We start from the raw sequence: 7,248 nt of genomic DNA, 5'->3' as shown, positions 1-7,248 counted from the left end.
GATTTTCTTTTTCCTTTACGTAGGAAAACACGGATGCCTTTTCCAGCAACACCGACGGGCGGGTTAGTAAGTGCCACAGTTCAAGAGCTGCCTAAATAGTGTCCCCCCACAGCTGGTCTCTGAGCGCAAGAATTCGTTAGCTCCTTGCTCCCTTTCTTGATGTGAGATTCGGTTGCTAAGATGTAGCAACAAACACGAAATGACATCTTACCATCTCAAAGTAGTCTGTGGGTTGAAGGGCACTGAGCAGAATTGGCGGACGCGATGCTTGTCCCTTGACTGTGCAAACTGAAGTCACCAGCTACTCCATCTTCTCTAGTGCTCACCCAGAGATAATTCACATCTTCCCCTAACGAGGGTGAGGACAGCTCATGGAGTTCCCCAAGTGCCCGTACCACCAAGGGAAAGGGGTTTATTTGAGAACTGGTAGGAAATCCTCTTCCAAAATGTGAAGGACCAAGTCCTGCCCTACCATAACTCTGCTGACGCCCTCAGGGCCACTCCAGTTGACCAGCTGAGGCTTAGCTCCTATTTCTTGGAGCACCAGGGCCGTCTGCTCCCTCCTTCCTTTGCCACATCCACGCACCCTGCAACAGCTCTTGGCCAGGCACGTCCAAAGGGACCAAGCAACAGGGCACAGGGGTTCGATTTCACTTCTATTAGCAGCAACCCAAACAAGGAGGGTCAAGTACAAGGTTGTTAAAGTTTAAAAAGGATTTTTAAAAAAAAAAAAAAATCCTCTTTTTCAAGTGGTTTCATGTTGTTGATGTCTTTTGTTTCATTGAAATTAATTATCGTTTGCTTTGAAGTTTATAATTACAGCACCCTGCTGAGGTACGAAGTGTTGGAAGCCGTGGGGAACCTGGGTGGAATCGGTGCTGTTGGTTTGTCTACGGCGTTTGCTATCAGGAAAATAGGGGGCTGCTTTTAAGGGAGAAGAAAGGAACAAATATTTGGCAGAGAACTGGAATTATGTCCTGAACCTGAGCAGAGATGCAAATCAAAGCACGATAATGGAGAAATAACCAAGGATTTAGCAATTCTGGATTAGAAAGAGGATTTCAGCTGTGTACCTCAAATCTCTAATCTCGAGTAAGCAAGTAATCTAAATCCACCTAATAACAATGAATGAAATTATAGCTGAACTAAGTAATTACTCCCTTTTTTCCTTTGTATCATTCAGAAGGGGTTTATCTTTCATTAACTTTCATTGGAGCATTACTTTAAATTGCAATGATTTTGACCATTGAATTTTAAATATCGCTTCTCTTGGTTGATCGAAAACAAACTTGGTCTCTCTTTTTAGTTTTCAGTGTTGGGAAAGAAACAAACAACCCACTCTTCAGCCTGGTGCTACTGTAACCCCAACTGCTTCCATACCAGACCTTGGCTTGTGAATTTAGCATCTTGGTTACTCCAGAGAGTTCCAGGTGGGCACTCAGTATTGAAGCAGACGGCCATGGATGGCTTGTGGTAGAGGCTCTACTCAGCCACCTTTCTGATGGACACCCCAAAGTCTGTTCTAATGCTTACTCCAGAGACGCTGTTAAAGCAGTTGTAGTGAGGAAGCACATGGGAAATCCAGCTGAGGACCAACACAACATGATAAGAGCTCGGAGATGCTCTGCTAGAGGTTAAGAACAAGACTGAGCTCGCTTATGCTTGGGTGCAAGTTTAGACTCAGTTCTGGAGTCAGCAGGAAGAGAGGAATCAAGGCTTATCTTAAAATGGACCCAAAGTTCATATGACCTGGCTGGACTTGGACCATTTTTTTTTTTTTTTGACCCTGAGTCCAAGCTGTGGAAAATGGCTGAACCAAAATTACACACTTGGCTGTGAGTAAATATGAAGTTCCTGTTGCCATACAGCAAAATTGTAACTCATAATATTTTTTTGTTTGTTTGTTTCTCTCAGTGCCTGCAATAACTTTAGGGTTTTATTGCAGCCCGCCAGAGAAGATGTCGTGCAGCGTGATGCAGCCACCTTGTTGGCCATTGGTGGCGGGGACTGCAGCTCTGCGCCCCTCACCCAGTGCAGTCCTACAGCACGGGTGGGCTCAGCCCTTACCCTCTCCCCTATATGAGCTTGGAAATCTTCAGATGGATGCGAGCAAGCGGAAGCCTTTGTGGACCTACTCCATGGCTGAGCGGGCAGAAAGAGGCAGCGATGGGGGAGAAACTGGTCTAAGCTTTGCTAAGGAGCACATGAGTCCGAGTCACATGTGCCAGAACGGGACTAGTAAATTATTTCAGGCTTGGGGAAGAAAAAAAAAAAAAAGACATAACCCCAGGGAGTGATGACTCAAGGGGTGTGCATGTGGTGTGATGCCTCTTATGGCCAACCCCTCCCGGGGAATGTCCCCCCTGCACCAAAAGGCTAATCTCATGGCTGGCTGGCACGCTCATCCTACCGCTAGCCTGAAGCTTCCGTGTAAACCACAGTCTGCTGAGACAAGGCAAACAGAGATTTTTTTTTAATTTTTTTTTTTCCCCCCACCACCTTTTTGCCTACCATGATCCATACCTTCCCATGCTCTCCAACCTGATCCCTCCCTGGCTGCAGGCAGGGTGCAGACCTTGCTGCCTGGCTCCAGCGCTAGCCTGGAGCCTACGGGAGCGTGGTTACATCAAACGCTGCCCAGACCTACCTCAGGTTTCCACATCTCCCAGCCTGCTCAAAAAGTTGTGATCTACCATTTTCTAACCAACATAACCCAGTTTTGTCTGTTCTTGTAGCCAAGGAGAGGGTAATTATTGGGTTTTAAAGCTAGAGTAAATGGGATTTACTCCTGAAAGGAGGATGTAGAGAGGCGAGGTCGGTCTCTTCACCCAAGTAACAGGAGATAGGACAAGAGGAAGTGGCCTCAAGTTGCACCAGGGGAGGTTTAGACTGGATATTAGGAAAAATATTTTACACTGGAAGGGTTATTAAGCGTTGGAACAGGCTGCCCAGGGAAATGGTGGAGTCGCCATCCCTGGAGGTATTTAAAAGACGGGTAGACGTGGTGCTGAGAGACATGATCTAGTGCTGGTTTTTGTCAGCGTTAGGTTGAAGGTTGGACTTGATGATCTGAAAGGTCCCTTCTAACCTAGGCAATTCCATGATTCTAGGATTTAAAAACACTGAAGGCAGGGAAGGAGAAGGGAAGATGAACGGCAAGCATGGGGTTAGCAGATCTGGGAGAGGCACAGTTAGAAGAGTTTGGTGTTCAGGCCCTGACACATGCTAAACCTTTGCCTGCTTCACCAGGACAGGAGCCACTGTCCAGGTGTTTTAAGTCTTCCCATCCACAGAAGATGAGTTTCAAGGCCAAAGCCAAGACAACAAGAGAAGCTGAAGACAAATTCTCTCTCCCGTCCCAGAAGTTTCCAGCACAACCTAGAGACCAGCTCACTGCCTGTCTGACAACTCTCAACACCAGGCAAGGGAAAAGGCTGCCTACTGTTTGGTCACTTCTGCCAGTGAAAATTACTCACCCAGCAGCCTCCCTCTCTGGCTGTCTGCTTGCGAATGATCCACAGGTGGCTTTTTAGTTATCAAGACTTCTTTTCCCTCCTCTCTGCCTCTGTGACAGCTGAAAATTCAACTGCTGGATGAATGCTGACCTGCAAATTGGAGGCAGGGCAGGCAAGGAGGGGGAACAGGCTTGTGCTTTCCTTGCTTCTCCAAGGAAGGAAAGCAAGACCTGCAAGCTTTTACTTTAAAAGTATTGCAAGCAGGAACCTTGGGGGGCTTCAGGATGTAGTTCAGGCTTGACCAGGGCAAGGGCAACATGCACCAACAGATGCAGGGGCCTGAGTTACCGAGCTGGCATTACAGGGGCCACGCTTAGGGCAATTAGGGTAGCTCTTGGATGAACCGCTGCCAAATCAGGCAGCTGAATCCCATTTTAGGTGTCCACATCCAAAATCCAAGTCCTGAATATCCGTTTTCAGCCGCTGTCGATGTTTGGCGTTACCTGTCAGACTCCGTCCATACCACCCAAATCACTGCGGTGCCATCATTTTCCACATTCAGCGCTTGTCGTCTACCAACCCTGAGTTTCCTCTGCCATCCTGTGGCCTGCTCACTCCACACCATGAGCCCTCTGTTGCTCTTTGCATTCATCTACCCCCTCCTCCCCCCCCAGAAAAAAAAAATATTCCCTGTAAATGCCTGTCCACCTACGTTTCATGCTCTGGAAGAACTTCTGACTATGTCGAATGGCACAGGGTCCACCTGAGATCTGCTGGGCACCTCACTTCACGCTGGGAAACCACTCTGCCACCGGGATTTTCTAGACCAACATTAGCTTCTGTGGAGGCACAATTAGGCCACGGAGATTATTCTTTTTTTCCTCCTTCTCCTACTCCCCCTTTTTAACCTGAGTTTGTTAGCAAAGTCCTCTCCTCTGTAGAGGTGGTGACACTGGTGTCACACATAAAGAGTCCAGCTAGCATTGCTCTGTCAGGGCCTCTCCAAGGCATAAGGATTTATAGACATATTTCTCAGCTGATTAAAATAAATGGATATTTTCTTTTTCCTCCCAAGACATAATAGTTTCCACTGAGAATGCCAGTGTCCCCCACAACTGTCCTTTCTTTGATTAGAAGAGAGCTATGAAAGGACGTTGCTCTTCAGTCTAACCATGTGTTTTACCTTCTCGCTAATCGAAGCCATCCCTGTTTTTCCTCTCAGAAGCTGGCCAGGGCTCCCATCCCAGCTTGTCTTTGAAGTTACAGTTTCTGACTTTCACTATCTTTCCCTCCCTCCTGCCCCCCCCCCCCCCCCCCCTCGTTTGGAAGTAAGAGATCATCCAAGGGACACCAACGTACAGCACACTCGAGAGCCTTCCGGCTCTGCTCCAGAACGCAAGCAGGCAGGGCTGATAAACCAATATTCACCCTCCATCTCCAAGGCAGAAAGCTTGCAAAACTGTCTTATTCCCAGCCTGGGAAGCAGGGCACGTGCCCTCTGCACAGTGGTGTGGGCCCTCAGGGGGGTGGGCAGGGAGCGGTGCCCAGCCCAGGGGCAAAACAGGTCTCAACAACAGATCTGTCCTCTTAGAAAAAAAAAAATAAATATTGCAGATACGGGGGATTTCTTGGGACACAAATCCTAATACTCATGCGGAGCCTACAGCCTGGGGGAAAGTCACTTTGAGAAAGAAACTGCCATTTTTATTTTTTTTTTTAGTAACATTGAGGAAATTTTCGGTCCACGTTCTTAAGAGTGTCTTTCTAAAACCATCTCTCCCAGCTCAGTTAGAAGTTATGAGTTTGACACGTAGCCCCTGTCTTAGCAGGTGGGAAATTAGCCATCAAAGCTGTTTGTCAAAGCTGCCTCTGTGTTCAGGTGAATGTTTTGTTCTGCCTTAGACATTTGTCATAGGCCGGGATGAGTTATTCCTTGGATACGCCTCTCACCACTGCATGCAAGAGTAGCCTGGATGCCAACCCTACAGGTAGCCCAAGCCACCCTACGTGGGGAAATTCTATGTTTTATGTTATGGAAAGGTTGAGCAGATGATCCCAGGGACGGGAAAGCCATAAAACATCAGTCACACACAAAGGTTAAGGCTCAATCTCACTCCCTGGACACAGAAGGAAGGAAAAAAAAAAAACCAAAACCAGTCCTTCAGATTTCAGGGTTCTGGTGAATTTACAACATAAATTATTCATTGCCCTAAACAAAGACATTCCCTTATCTACCTCATCTCTCTACTTGCCTGAGCAATAAATATGGCTGCAATTAATTCTGGTGCAGAAGAGCCCATAAAATGAATGATCTCCCATAAACCTTTCCTTCTGCATCCTATTTTAAGGGCAGTAAGAAAAAACACATTGCCGGAAGCTCGTTTCAGACACACCACGATGAATTACGAAGACACTGGAAGACGATATGCACATGCAGATCCTCTTAGGCTTCGGTCCTGCACCAGCAGAGACAACCGCAGCTCTGTCCTGTTGCTTTGACCGAGCTCAAGGCTGGATTTTCTCTCTCGGATGGGCAGGGCCGGTACTTAGATGTTCACAGTGCTGCAGGGACTCTGCTTCTCTCCGTGCCTGCATGTGCAAGGCAGAACTACCCAGCTGGATCCTTTGATTTACGGGCGGCAAGCTCAAAATGCAAACTGTCCCAGCTGCATGGCTCCTATGGCAGCCCCTGGTGCATGCAACCCTGAGCGAGCACTTTCTACGCCTTCAGAGGGCTCCTGAGCTGAAGCAGAGGGCAGGGTTAAGGTTGGACTAAAGTTCTTCTGCTAATGAGTTGATTTTTTGCCATAGCGGATGCACTACCTGAAATCAGGGTTGATTTTGGTGTCTGCAGGGTGTGGTATTCATTTCCCCTACCTTTAAGTATCTTAGGAAGGAGACCTGCACTTGAGCAAGAGGCTCTGGGCTCCCCTTGGAGGTCCACAGGCACTTTGGGGCATGATCCATTTGTGACATCTAAAGGAAGATAAGAGGACACGTTGCTGTGCAACCTGCTCTAGGTGAACCTGCTTTGGCAGGGGGATTGGACTAGATGATCTCCCGAGGTTCCTTCCAACCCCTACCATTCTGTGATTCTGTGTGAATCGTGCCCTGAACACGCCTGTTATCTGCAGGGGAGGCCACAGCAATGAGCTCAGATGGTCCGGCCCCATCGTCGATCCAACCTAACACCGCATGGCCAGATTGCGGAATCCTTGTTTGCCCTAGGTGGACACAACACAGCTCACACCAAAAATCTGGGCAGGGCAGAGAACTGAGCACAGCTTTCACGCATTTTGGGTTAAAGCATTACCAGAAAAAACACCTTCTCCTTTCTGACCAGGGTTCCAAACCTGAGGCAAACCCAAAGAAACCCATAGTGGGGTCAGTTTCTGCAAACTGCCCAAGTCACCAAGCACAATCAATTGTGAAGGAGGCCTAGAAGAAAGCTGGAGAAGGAACTTTTACAAGTGCACGTAGTGATAGGACAAGGGGTAATGGTCCTAGGAGAGGACTCTGGGCTCCTTAGCTTACGCTTTCTAGGTGGATCTGGGACGCTTTCGTCATTGGCCCATCCACCAACAGAGTGATGTGCAGCTGGCCCAGCCCGTGCACCATATGGACATGCTGGGGTCAGGGCGCAGCTGGGTTAGTGCACCCAGCGTAGGGGGAAGGCTGGTGCTTACTCTCAAAACCACTCTCTGCCCCACAGTGCAGGTTGTGAGGGCCTGGGGCAGCAGAGAAGATGGCTTTCTCTCCAAACCACATCCCTACCATCCCCTCATCCACTGAT

The sequence above is a fragment of the Larus michahellis genome, chromosome Z (assembly GCF_964199755.1).
Source record: "Larus michahellis chromosome Z, bLarMic1.1, whole genome shotgun sequence".
NCBI lineage: Eukaryota > Metazoa > Chordata > Aves > Charadriiformes > Laridae > Larus > Larus michahellis.
This window is presented reverse-complemented; position numbering follows the sequence as displayed.